The 14,008-nt window shown below is 42.3% G+C and overlaps 1 long non-coding RNA gene across 2 annotated transcripts; it reads left to right on the top strand.

Moving 5' to 3' along the window:
- Window positions 1-75: 75 nt before the first annotated feature.
- LOC123603130 lies at window positions 76-13,254 on the top strand. Of its 2 annotated transcripts, none has more exons than XR_006714753.1 (3): window positions 76-453; window positions 765-969; window positions 12,661-13,254. It is a non-coding gene; the product is annotated as an uncharacterized LOC123603130 (long non-coding RNA). The 2 variants fall into 2 exon arrangements; XR_006714752.1 differs by lacking the exon at window positions 12,661-13,254 and adding an exon at window positions 3,137-3,517.
- Window positions 13,255-14,008: the final 754 nt, after the last annotated feature.

Here is a 14,008-nt window from a genome sequence, read left to right as displayed (position 1 = left end):
GGGGGCCAGTTACTGTTTCCATGGACACAGCTCCGCTACTCACCGTAGCCGGAAGTTGGCTTTCTTTTCCTTCGCTTTTTATGCCGTTCCCTTGTGAAACTCCTCCTGCTGTTTAGTGGGCCTGTGAGCAAAGGAAGACGCTAAACTCATAATTAGGCGCATATTTCCCGGATTTTGCTTGGAATGACCGTCCCGTTTTCCACCTAGCCAAATCCTTCACGCCTGGATTAATTGCCACCTCTTCCACGAGGCTTTTCCTGTAATGAAGACTGGAGCCAGGCAGGCTGCCTGGATTCAGATCCCTTTCCTCCTACTTAGTAGCTGCGTGGATTTGGACAAATTTACTTGGCCGTCCCCTGCCTTGTATTAGCCATCTGTAAGATTCTTACAATAACCTCAATCACTAAAACAGAACAGTGCACAGCACACAGTGAGGACTGCATTTTCATTCAGGTATATGTTGAATGAATTGATTTCCCCATTTGAAATTGATCTGTCCTACTTCCAGTCGACTCCCAAAGCACTTTGTTCCTCTCATATAGCCACTTCCACTCTGTCGCAGAAAATTGTCTCCAAAGTCCACACCATACCCATTGCTCTTAACTGGCCTGGAGTCCCTTAAATTGAAGCATCTTTCTTACTCATTCCTGTATCTTCTAAGGGCTTACCACGGGATCTGGTCCATAGTGGGGACTGAGCAAATTAGTGTACATTTTGAATTTCATCCAACATATTTGTCGAGCATTTACAATGTGCTCTGCTAGGTGTATAAAACAGTCACGCTCCTTCTTCCCTGAAGATAATGAACAGATAAAGACCCCGAAAAAAGCAGTTGTGCTCTAAGGAACGGAACAAAGTTCTGTAGGATCATGCAACAGAGGAAACTGACCTCGCCTGGGAACAATTGGAAAGACTTTCTTGAAGAAATGACATAAGCTGAGCTCTGAAGAAAGAGTAGGAGTTAGTAAGGTAAGGGGTAAGGAATTTTCCTGAGAGAACAGCCGTGGTGGGAGGGAGTTTGCTATCTGAGATCGAGGAATTGAAAGTAGATCAGGATGGTTGGAGAGCAGTGGTATGAGATGGGGCTGCGAGGTAGGCAGGGACCACATCAAGTCAGCTGTGTTAAAGATACTAGACTTTTCCTTGAGAAGATGGGGAAACTGCTGAGAGTTTTATGTAAGTGAGTAGCATCATTGGGTTTGCACTTAGAAAATGATGGGGCGCCTGGGTGGCGCAGTGTGTTAAGCGTCCGACTTCAGCCAGGTCACCATCTCGCGGTCCGTGAGTTCGAGCCCCGCGTCGGGCTCTGGGCTGATGGCTCAGAGCCTGGAGCCTGTTTCTGATTCTGTGTCTCCCTCTCTCTCTGCCCCTCCCCCGTTCATGCTCTGTCTCTCTCTGTCCCAAAAATAAATAAACGTTGAAAAAAAAAAAAAAAGAAAAGAAAATGTTGTCATGGATGACTTTAAAGAGCCACTTAGGAAGATATTATAGTAGTCAACAAGAAATATAATTAATAATAATAATAATAATAATAATAATTGTATATTGAAAAAGTAGATTGAAATAGATTGGTGAATTTGGGATATGCTTAGATGAATGACTTTAACACTTGTACTTAAGATGGAAATGCCCCTGAATGTTCTATGGCAGCACTTGACCCTGAATCTTTGATCTTTGGCAACGCATAAGACAGATATTTTGACTTAGGGGACACACTTCTACGGATATACATGGATTTGAATGAAAGCTGAAAAACATTGTGGAGTAGAGCACTATAGTAATTCAAAACAGCCACAGCTGCTAATCCTACTTTAAAATTTGTTGCCTATTTGGATTGTGCCAACCGCTCCCCAAATGTGGTTCTCCAACCAGTAGCATCAGCATTATCTGGGAACTTCTTAGAAATGCAAATTCTTGAACCCACACTCTAGATTCACTGCATCAGGAACTCTGAGGGTGGGTGGTTACCTGTAATCTGAGACAAACAGGTAATTCTGATGCACACTAAATTGGCAGAGAGGCGCCAGGATACAAATTACACTCATTTCAAAACAGCTAAGACTCATTCTACCTTTCTGTCTTCCTCTCCAGAGGGAACTGACTGAAAGAGATTGGGGTTATAAGGATAACCTTGAGTATATTCTAATTTACATCTTTTTTAAGGCTAGTCATTTGTAAAATGCATCAATTACTTGAGACACATTTTACAATAAAGAAAGACACACCAGTGGGTGGAGATGCTACACTTAATCATTTGTTCTTTCATTCTTTGAACACACATCTACTTTGTATCTAATATGTGTCAAGCCCTGTGTCTGTGAACAAGACAGAAGGTCCTTGCCTGCATGAAGTTCTGGCTTGGGGAACAAGACAGTAAGCAAGCAAATGAACAAAATAACTTCATATAGTTAATATAGGGTCTGAAGAAGTCACGTGGTGATTGGGTGCAGGAAGGTCAGGAAATGTTTCTGAGGTCTGAAGGATGAGAAGAGCCGTTAAAAAAGATCCATGGGAGGGGCGCCTGGGTGGCTCAGTTGGTTGAGCTTCTGACTTTGGCTCAGGTGATGGTCTCTCAGTCTGTGAATTCGAGCTCCGTGCGGGGCTCTGTGCTGACAGCTCAGAGCCTGGAGCCTCCTTCGGATTCTGTGTCTCCCTCTCTCTCTGCCTCCAACCCACTTGCATTCTGTCTCTGTCTCTCTCAAAAATAAATAAACATTAAAAGAAAAAAAAAAAGTTCCAGGGGAATAAATTCCAGAGAAAGAGGAGCAAACATGGTATACAAAGATCTTAAGGCCCAAACAAGCTTGGTGTGTTTCTGGGCGGGAAGAAATGCCAGTGTGGCTAAAATATGGTGAATGAGAAGGATCCTGGTGTCTCTCATGAGTACTACTTGTCTGTAACAATAATAACAATCGCTTAGGTTTGTCCAGCTTTTTCAATTTGTAAAGCATTTTCAGATCCACTAGATATTTGCAAATTCATCAGTGAAATAGCTTTACCAAGTAAAGTGACTCAAAAGAAAGGAATAGTTAAAAAAAAAAAAAAAAGGAAAGGAATAGTAGATAATACTGAGAAAAAACAGTGTCAGGCACTATCCACACATTCCATTTCTATTTGGAGATTCATGTGGTTCCAGGGAACCTGACTTGGAGATCTGAGCAAAGTGACCCGGGGAAACTATCCTCACATGCCATCACCAGTCCCCTCAAGCCACCCTGAGCATATGACTAGGATGATCCAATCAGAGGAAAGCTCGGGACTTCTGTGACCACTCTTCCCTGCTGGATTGAGCAAGGAAGCCCACAGCTTCTGGCAACCACCTCGGAGCCCCAAGGGGAGCAAGGTTTAGAATGAAGCCAATATCTCCAAATACGGAGAAGAGAGGTACAGAAACCAGCCCTGTGCATCTTTGAGTCACCGTATCCATTTTTACCTGCAGTAATCCTTCCTCTAGATCTTTCGCCAAAAAGTATGAGCCAAAAATTTGCCTTGATTGTTTACAGTTTTACTGTTGAAAGTTTATTTAATTATTGAGAGGGGGAGGGGCACAGAGAGAGGGAGAGAGAGAATCCCAAGTAGGCTTTGCACTGTCAGCGCAGAGCCTGACGTGGGGCTCGATCTTGCGAACCATGAGATCATGACCTCAGCCAAAATCAACAGTCAGATGCTTAACTAAGCCACCCAGGCACCCCCAAACTTTAATTGTTTAAGTTCCCATGGTGTTTCCTCTTACTTGTAGCTACAGGGATCCTGATACAGCACTTTAATAGTCCTCCCAAAAAATCCTTGGAGGCAGATTTTATTGTGTGAGGCATAGGGGCTATTCACAAATATTCCATTTATTTTCCTTCCACCCTCCTTTGAAGTTAAGTGTGACTGTGACTATGTGACTTCATTGGTCGATGAAACACAAGTAGAAGTGGCATGTGTCACTCTTGGGGTAGGGGTCTTAAGTGCCAGTGTGCGGTTCCTCCTCTGTCAGGGTGCCCATGGATGCAGGTGTTGAGATGGAACCTCCATCAGCATGGGTCCCTGACTAGGGTGGGTCAAGCATTCCTCAGACCACTTTGGACATGGAGTTCTGTAAAAATGACCTCAAAATCTAGAGGATTGTCATTTAGTGTTTCAGAAACACTTATTATCTCACAATTTCTGTGGATCAGGAATTCTGTCACAGCTTACGTGGGTACCTCTGCCTTAAGACTCTCATAAGACCACAATCAAGGTATTGTCCAGGGCTGTGATCTCATCTGAAGGCTTGATGGGGAGACAGTTGGCTTCCAAGCTCATTTGCATGGTTATTAGAAGGATTCAGGTACTCACAGCTTTAGGACCTCAGTTGCTTGCTGATGGTTGGCTGGAGATCTCTCTCAGTTCTTTGCCATTTGGTCCTCTCCATAAGGCCACTCATAACATGGCAAGTGGATTCCGAGAGGGGTGGGACAAGATGCAATACTGAAGTCCTAGCCTTTTTTTTTGTAATCTAGGTGCAGCCCACACCCATGAGCAGGGATTTTTCACAAGTATGACTCCCAGGAGGCAGGGCTTCCTGGGAGCCATTTTGGAGGCTGCCTACCATAATGAGTGAGAAGAAAACTTTTGTTAAGCAACTGAGAATTTGGGGTTGATTACTGCTGCAGCTTAAGGTAGACTATCCTCATTTGATACAACTTCTATTCTTTTAAAAAAAATTTTAATGCTTATTTATTTTAGAGAGAGAGAGAGAAAGAGAGAGAGAACATGCGCATGAGCAGAGGACAGGCAGAGAGAAAGAGGGAGACGCAGAATCTGAAGCAGGCTCCAGGCTCTGAGGTGTCAGCACAGAGCCTGACATGGGCTCGAACACAGAGCTGGAACTTGTGAACCGGGAGATCATGACCTGAGCCAACTGAGCCACCCAGGCACCTCAATACAACTTTTGTTCTTCATTGTTCAGAAGAGGAAACTGATGCTCAGAGAGATTTAGGTGCTTGGCCAAAGATACGTAGTTGGTTACTGGCAGAACTAGGATTTAAATCTATATCTGACTCCAGAGTCTGAACTTCCATTCACCGTATACATGGTGCAAGTGTGAAATGTGGGGGTGGAAAAGGCCTTCAGTTTCAGTCAGTGGGTCAGTAGCAGCCCTCCACATCACTGCCAGAGTATACAGCAACGTGGGGTGAGCGGGTGAGAAGAAAGAACCCTGACAAAAACATGCCCTACTTCCTTGCGCTCTGCTCCAACGCACTTTGTATTCCCAGATTCACCATCTTTCTTTGATCACTTTAGCAGGTCCAAGTTTCTACCCACAGCCACATGCAGAATTGGCTTGTTTGGTTGGTTGTTTAGAAGATGGACAGAATCAAGAACGATTTGTCTGAGACTATTTTGTCAACCCCTTCCTATTACTGATGAGTCGATGAAGGCCAGAGAGGAGCTGTAACTTGCCCGAGGTCACACAGCACACTAGTGGCAGATATAGGAATATGACCTCCATTGCTAGAATCCCAGTCCAGACTTCTTTTCATGCAGCACATGGCAACTTTGTAGAAATGCTACCAAGCAGGTATCAGTGGCCTTTATATGTTAATAGCACAACCTCCTCCAAACAAGCTGTGCCTTGTACGGAGCTAGAAGGGTAGTCAAGGTAGAGCTTTCCTAGCTGTATTCTGGAGGATCTACTCTCCTTTCCTTCTGCTTCTACCTTTAAAGTTCCAAAAGGTATTTTTGATACCTCTAATTTAATTCCTCATGCCCACACCACAGCCTGTTTCCACTCGAGGCTGCATCCCATTCTTTTTTTCAGTCCAGTTAGTAATGCTTGAAAGCCAAATTTATACTATGGTCTTTGAATAGCCAAAACAATCTTGAAAAAGAAAAACAAAACTGGAGGTATCACAATTCCAGACTTCAAGTTATATTTCAAAGTGGTAGTGATTAAGGCAGTATGGTTCTGGCATAAAAACAGACACAAATATCAATGGGATAGAATAGAAAATCAAGAACTGAACCCACAACTATACGGTCAATCAGTCTTTGACAAAGGAAGAATGAATATACAGTGGAAAAAAGATAGTCTCTTCAACAAATGCTGTTGGGGAAATTGGACATTGACATGCCAGAGAATGAAACTGCACCACTTTCTTTCACCATACACAAAAATAGGTTAAAAATGGATCAAAGACCTAAATGTGAGACCTGACACCACAAAAATCAGAGAAGAACATAGGCAGTGACTTCTTTCACATCAACCTCAGCCACTTCTTTTAAGATATGTCTCCTGAGGCAAGGGAAACAAAAGCAAAAAGAAACCATTGGAACTACGTCAAAATAAAGAAGTCTCTGCACAGTGAAGGAAACAACAAAAATAAAAGCCAACCTACTGAATGGGAGAAGATATTTGCCAATGGCATATCTAATAAAGGGTCAGTATCCAAAATATACAAAGAACTTATACAACCCAACACTCAAAAAACAAATAATCCAATTAAAAAATGGACAGAAGACACAAACAGACATTTCTCCAAAGAAGACATCCAGATGACCAACAGACACATGCAAAGATGTTCATTATCACTCATTATCAGGGAAATGCAAATCAAAACTCCAATGAGCTATCACCTCACCCCTGTCAGAATGTCAAAAAGAAACAAGTGTTGGCAAGAATGTGGAGAAAAAGGAACCCTCTTGCTCTGTTGGTGGGAATGCAAACTGGTGCAGCCATTGTGGGAAACAGTACGAGTGTTCCTCAAAATATAAAAAATAGAACTACCCTAGGATCCAGTAATTGTACTACTGGGTACAACACCCTCCCCCCCCCCCCCGCAATACAAAAACAAAAATACAATATCAATACAAAAATACAAAAATTCAAAGGGATACATGCGCCCCTATGCTTATGGCAGCATTATTTACAATAGCCAACTATGGAAGCAGCCCAAGTATCCACCAATAGATGAATGAATGAAGAAGAAGTGGTATATATATAATGGAATATTACTCAGCCATAAAAATAATGAAATGTTGCCATTTGCAACAGCTAGAACTAGAGAGTATAATGCTAAGCAAAGTAAGTCAGTCAGAGAAATACAAATGCCGTGTCATCTCACTCCTATGTGGAATTTAAGAAACAAAACAAATGAGCAGAGGGGAAAAAAAGACAAACCAAGAAAGAGACTCTTAACTACAGAGAACAAACTGACAGTCATGGGGTGGTGGGGCGGTGGGAGGGAATGGGTGAAATAGGTGATGGGGATTAAAGAGTACATTCAGCATGATGAAAAAAATATATAATATGGTTTGATGGAATTTCCAGTGTTTGTAGATGTAAATGTGACAACTACAACAGAAAACGGGAGTGTAAATGGACCTTATAGTGTAAGGTTTCTATATTCTACTCGAAGTGGTAAAATATTTATTACTAGTAGTATATGAAAAGTTAAGTATGTATTGTAACTACTAAAAAGTAAAACTCAATCGATACATTAAAAATACTAAAAATTTCAAATAATTCAAAAGAAGGCAGGAAATCAAAAACAGAGGAAACAAAGAGAAATCATAGTGAAATAGTAGGCCTAAATCCAATATGCACAATTACATTAAATATAAATGGTTTAAACACACTAATAAGAGAATTGAGATTGTCAGAATGTATCAAAAAATAGATCCAAGTGTATGTTATCTATAAGAAACTCAGCTCAAATTAGTGCAAAGATAAAAAATAAAAGGATGGGGAGAGATGCTTTGAAAACATAGTGAAAATAAAGTTGGAGGTGGTTGTATTAATATCAAACATAGTAAGATTATGTACAGACAGTTGTTCATAGTATTCTCCTATCCTTATAGTGTTTGCAGATTCTGTAGTGATAAATCCTACACGGAAAATTAACAGAGATAAAAATAATGCTGAAAAAGTCAATTACCAAGAGGATAAAACAACCTTAAATATATATAAACCTAACAGAACCACAAAATGTATAAACCAAAAATTGACTTTAAAAACCCTGAAATTGGGGTGCCTAGATGGCTCAGTCAGTTAAGCACCAGATTTCAGCTCAGGTCGTGATCTCACAGTTGGTGGGTCAGAGCCCCGCGTCGGGCTCTGCGCTGACAGCTCAGAGCCCGGAGCCTGCTTCGGATTCTGTGTCTTCCTCCCTCTCTGTCCCTTCCCTGCTCTCTGTCTCTTTCTCTCTAAAAAAGAAATAAACATTAAAACAAAACAAAACCCCGAAATGGACAAATCCATAATTATAATTGGAGAATTTAACATTGCCCTGTAAGTAATTGATAGAATAACTAGACAACAAATCAACAATGAAATAGAAAAACCAAACAACACCATCAACTGACTGTATCTAATTGACATTTAATATAACCTTCACCCGATAACAGCACAATACACATTCTTTTCAAGTGCATGTGGAACATTCACCAAGATACACCATGTAGTGGGTCATAAGACAGGCCTTAACAAATTGAAAAGAATTGGAATCATACAAGGCATGTTCTCTAAATAATGGAATTAAAGAAGAAATAAAAAAGCAAAAAGATAACTGAAAATTTTCTAAATATTCGGATATTAAAGAACACACTTCTGAACAGTTTATGGGGCTGAGGTAGAGGTCTCAAGGGAAATTAGAAAAAAATTAGAACTGAATGAAAATTAAAATACAATGTATCAAAATCTGTGAGATGAAACTAAAGCAGTGCTTAGAGAAAATAGTATAGCATTACACATTATATTTTAAAAGAAGAAATTCTTAAACAACAATTTAAACTTCCACAAAAACTACAGACTAATATCCTTCATGAACATAAGCATATAAACCCCCGACAGAATGTAAGCAAATTGAATTCAGCAATAGATTAAAAAAAAAAAAAAAAAAAAAAAAAGGTCATACCATGACTAAGTAGGGTTTTTCTCAGGAATGTATGAGATGTTCATTGTTTGAAAATCATTGTAATCCAGCCAACAACAGCCTGAAGAAGAGAAAACTGTATGATCCTATAAACTGCTGCATGCAGAAAAAGCATTTGTCAATATGCAACATCCATTCATGATTTTAAAAAACTCTCAGAAAAATAAAATAAACGTTGAAAAAAAAAAATTTTAGAAAGGGGCGCCTGGGTGGCGCAGTCGGTTAAGCGTCCGACTTCAGCCAGGTCACCATCTCGCGGTCCGTGAGTTCGAGCCCCGCGTCAGGCTCTGGGCTGATGGCTCAGAGCCTGGAGCCTGTTTCCGATTCTGTGTCTCCCTCTCTCTCTGCCCCTCCCCCGTTCATGCTCTGTCTCTCTCTGTCCCAAAAATAAAATAAACGTTGAAAAAAAAAAAAAACTCTCAGAAAACTAGGCATAGAAAGGCACTCCTTAATTGGATTTAAAAACAGAGGGGAGGGGGGTGGGATCTACAGAAAGCTCACAGCTAACATGATTCTTAATGGTGAAAAAGTGAATTCTTTCCCCCAGGATGAGAAAAAAGACAAAAATGTCTTCTAAAATCCTAAAACAAAACAGCTAATCAACACTCAAATGTCTTAGTGTTTAAAATCTTTGAGGCTCTGAGGCACCTGGATGGCTCAGTCGGTTAAGTATCCGACTTCAGCTCAGGTCATGATCTCACGGTTCCCGCGTTTGAGCTCTGCATCGGGCTCTGTGCTGACAGCTCAGAGCCTGGAGCCTGCTTTGGATTCTGTGTCTCCCTCTTTGTCTGTGCCCCTCCCTGGCTCGTGCTCGCTCTCTCTCTCTCTCTCTCAGAAATAAATAAACATTATTTATTTGAGCCTTTAATTTTGACATAAGAACTGACTGGACTATAAATGTCATGGTATCTTCTATCTGCTTCATATCTAAGGAAACTATGAAACATACATACTCGAGGCATAGTATATTTTTTCTTTTCAGTTTTTTCTGTTTTTTTTTTTTAAATATATTAGAGAGAGAGAGAGAGAGAGCATGTGCAGGGGAGGGGCAGAGAGACGGAGACAGAGTCTGAAGCAGGATCCAGGCTCCGAGCTGTCAGCACAGAGCCCGACATGGGGCACAAACCGTGAGATCATGACCTGAACCAAAGTCAGATGCTCAACCGACTGAGCCACCCAGGCGCCCCTTTCTGTTCAGTTTTTGACATATAACTCACATGCCATAATCTCTCACCCTTTTACAATTTACTTGTATAATTCAGCTGTTTTCCATATACCACGAAGTTGTGCAATCATCACCACTACTTAATTCCAGAATATTTTCTTCACGCCAAAAAGAAGTCACTTTCCTATTAGCAGTCACTCCCCATTCCCTCTTACCTCTTCCCATCCCCTGGCAACCATTAACCTACTCTCCATCTCTATGAATTTGCCTAATATGGAAATTGCAGATAAATGAAATTATGCAGTATGTGACCTTTTATGTCTGGCTTCTTTTACTTAGCATAATGTCTTCAGGGCTTATCGTATTGTAGCATGTCACAATTTCCCTCCTTTTCAAGGCTGAATACTATTCCACTGCATGGATAATACCACATTTTGTTGATCTGTTTATCAGTTGATAGGCAATTGGGTTATTACCACCTTTTGGTTATTATGAGTAATGCCGTTATGAATATTCATGTATAAGTTTTGGTGTGGATATAGTCTTTCAGTGTTCTTGGATTTATATCCAAGAGTGGAATTTCTGGGTCATATGGTAACTCTAAGTTTAACTTTTAGAGGCCCCGGCCAAACTATTTTCTAAAGTTGTGGCACATTTTACAAGCCTACCAGTAATGCGTGAGATTTCTTGTTGCTTTACGTTCTTGCTGCATTCAGAATGTTCAGTCTTTTCAATTTTAGTCGCTAGTAAGTATATAGCGGTATCTCACTGTGGTTTGGATTAGCGTTTCCTTAATGAGCAATGATGTGGAGGGTCTTCTCTGTGCTTCTTGGCCGTATCTTCTTTGGAGGAATGTCTGTTCGTACCCGTTGCTCGTTTTATGTTGAGTTATTTGTCTTTTCACCGTGGAGTTGTAAGAGTTCTTTCCATACTCTGAGTAAAAGTCCTGTTCCAGATATACGATTCGCAAACATTTCCTCTCATTCTGTGGGTTATCTTTTTACTTTCTAGGTAGGCCCCTTTGGAGCATAAAAAGTTTCAAATTTTGGTGAAGTCTTTTCTTTTTTTTCTTGGGCAGAGCATATCTGAAAAACATCCTGACGTACCTTCCCCTTATGAGTTAGCTGGCTTCTCTTTACCCCTTTTGCTGTATAAGCTTAAGCCATGAGGTTTATGCAGCCCCAGAAAGGGAAGGGGAAATAGCAGCAGCTAGAATACAAAGGTCATTTGATTCAAAGTCAGCTTTTTGGTTAAGATTTCTAAATTCTAGGGGCGTCTGGGTGGCTCAGTCGTTTGAGCATCTGACTTCGGCTCAGGTCATGATCTCACAGCTCATGAGTTCGAGCCCCGCGTCGGGCTCTGTGCTGACGGCTGGGAGCCTGGAGGCTGCTTCGGATTCTGTGTCTCCCCCCTCTCTCTGCCCCTAACCCACTCACATTCTGTCTCTGTCTCTCTCAAAAATAAATAAACATTAAAAAAAAATTCTAAATTCTAAAAATTCCCTCCATATAGCAAAGGAAATGCATGGTGTTCTTTGCCGTGGGGAGCATTCTATCCAAAGGGAGCTTCTAGACACCTAGGAAGAAATGGGAAAGGCTTCTGGAACCAGGAGCTTGAGAGGAAAATTAGATAGGGAAGCAGTCAGATGCTGGCCCTGGCTTCTTCTCACTCTTGAGTCGAAAGCCTCAAAGGGCAGGTCAGTTAGAAACCACAGAGTTCCCAGAGCTTCCCTGGCATCAACGGGGAAGGGGGCAAGCCCTCTTGGAGAAGGATCGTGTTAACTTGGTGCCAGATCAGCACGGCTCCTCACTGGCAGGCCTGCAATATCTGAGGGAGGTGTCCAGCACCAAGTGGACCTGAGGTAGCGTCCTGCACGGGCTATGCTGTGGCTCACGTGTACCCAGGGCTGCAAGGAGACGGTCAGAACACAGAGGCTGCAGTTCAAGGACTCTGTGAAGAGGCAACAGGCCAGGACCACAGGCATCTCAGTGTAGACCAGCACGGGGGGCCGGGGGGGAGGGGATTGGTACAAACAGCTATGGTGTAGAGACAGCAAGAACAGCACGCTAATCCAAGCTTCTGCCCGCCTACCACCGTGGAGTTATGAAGCCTTATTCTTGCGGCCATCATGTTGCCTGGAAGGAATCACCAGCAAACACTAGCCTGGACAGTGGAAGAAGACACAGGTCCAAATGGTGGGGTGGGAGGAGATCCTATCTATTTTATGCAAAGACAATGCTTTTGGCAGGCGGGGTCCTCCACCAATAGGGCAAAATAATCCTTTTTATTATAAAAATCAACTTGGCACACTGTAGGCTATTTTCAATTCACCAAGAACTCTTTGCGTGCCTTTCACGTGCCAAGCATAGGAAGGAACCTGGGGAAACATGTAGTGAATCACTGCTATGGCCCGTGGGTGAATGAAAGAACATATGGAAAGCCTTTGGCGCAGTGCCTGGCACACAGTAAGCCCGCAGTAAATGTGAGTTCTCTGTCCGCCCTAACCCGGTTAGCAGAACATCTAGATTAATGCAGAGGTCGGAGGGTCATATGATGAAAAGGATTGGTTTGAAGTCATATGGACTTGATTTACAGGCCCGCTGTGTGACCTGGGAAAAGTTACTCTACCTCCCTGAGGCTATTTCTACCCTGTGAAATGAAGATACCTACCTGTGGGGTCATTGTGAAGATACAACACGATAAAGTGCTTGCACGCTGTGCGTAGGTCACCATGACTGATAAAGAAAACAATATGTGAGGTAATACAACCGATACGCATTGAGTGCTTACCATGTGTATGACTCAGTTCTGAAAGCTTGAAGTGCAAAAAGTCATGTCATTCCACAAGAACCCTATGAGGCAGGTGCTATTATTATTCCTGTTTTGCAAATGAGGAAATTTAATGAGTGGTGTTTAAAGACATGTCAAAGTGTCATAGCTGGTAAGTGCCAGAGTCAGGATTAAAATGGAGGCGGTCAAACTCCAGAACTTGCGTCCCCAGTCACTGCGCTACAGTGCAAAGATCAGGTACCAGGTTCCGATCAAAGCCGCTAATGCATGGAGACCATTTCACAGAGCTTGGCCCCTGAGAGACACTCGGTGAAAGATCGATGTCGTTGTGGTCTTGGTGGCGCTTGGAATCCGACTGATTTGAATCCCAATTCTAACACTTGCTAGTGACCTAGTGTATTAGTGACCTATTGATGTGTAAAATTACCCTGAAACTCGGAGGCTTGAAATCACATTTACCATCTCACAGTTTCTGAGTTACAAATCTGAGACCAGCTGAGGTGGGTGGTTCTGAGCCAAGGTCTCTCGTGAGATTGTAGTCAAGGTATCAGTTGAAGATACATCATCCGAAAGCTTGACTGGGGTGGAAGGGTCTGTTTCTGAGGTGGCTCACTCACATGACTACTTAAGGTCAGGTGGTCTCAGTTCCTCTCTGGGTATTGGCAGAAGGCCTGAGTTCCTTAACATGGGGACCTCTCCATGGGGCTGCTTGAGTGTCCATAGACATGGCAGGGAGAGTAATGAGAGAGAGAGAGAGAAAGAGAGAGAGAGAAGCCACAATGCCTTTTAATGACCTATTCTTCTACCATGTTATTGGTCAGAAGTGAATACGTAAATCCCAGGGCACAGGAATTCAGCTCCATCTTTTGAAGGGACATGTATCAAAATCATTTATTTATTTTTTTTTAATTTTTTTTTCAATGTTTATTTATTTTTGGGACAGAGAGAGACAGAGCATGAACGGGGGAGGGGCAGAGAGAGAGGGAGACACAGAATCGGAAACAGGCTCCAGGCTCTGAGCCATCAGCCCAGAGCCTGACGCGGGGCTCGAACTCACGGACCGCGAGATTGTGACCTGGCTGAAGTCGGACGCTTAACCGACTGTGCCACCCAGGCGCCCCAAAATCATTTATTTAAAATGACCACATCAAGA

This window comes from Leopardus geoffroyi, chromosome E1 (assembly GCF_018350155.1).
Source record: "Leopardus geoffroyi isolate Oge1 chromosome E1, O.geoffroyi_Oge1_pat1.0, whole genome shotgun sequence".
In the NCBI taxonomy this organism is placed as follows: Eukaryota; Metazoa; Chordata; class Mammalia; order Carnivora; family Felidae; genus Leopardus; species Leopardus geoffroyi.
This window is presented reverse-complemented; position numbering and strand designations above follow the sequence as displayed.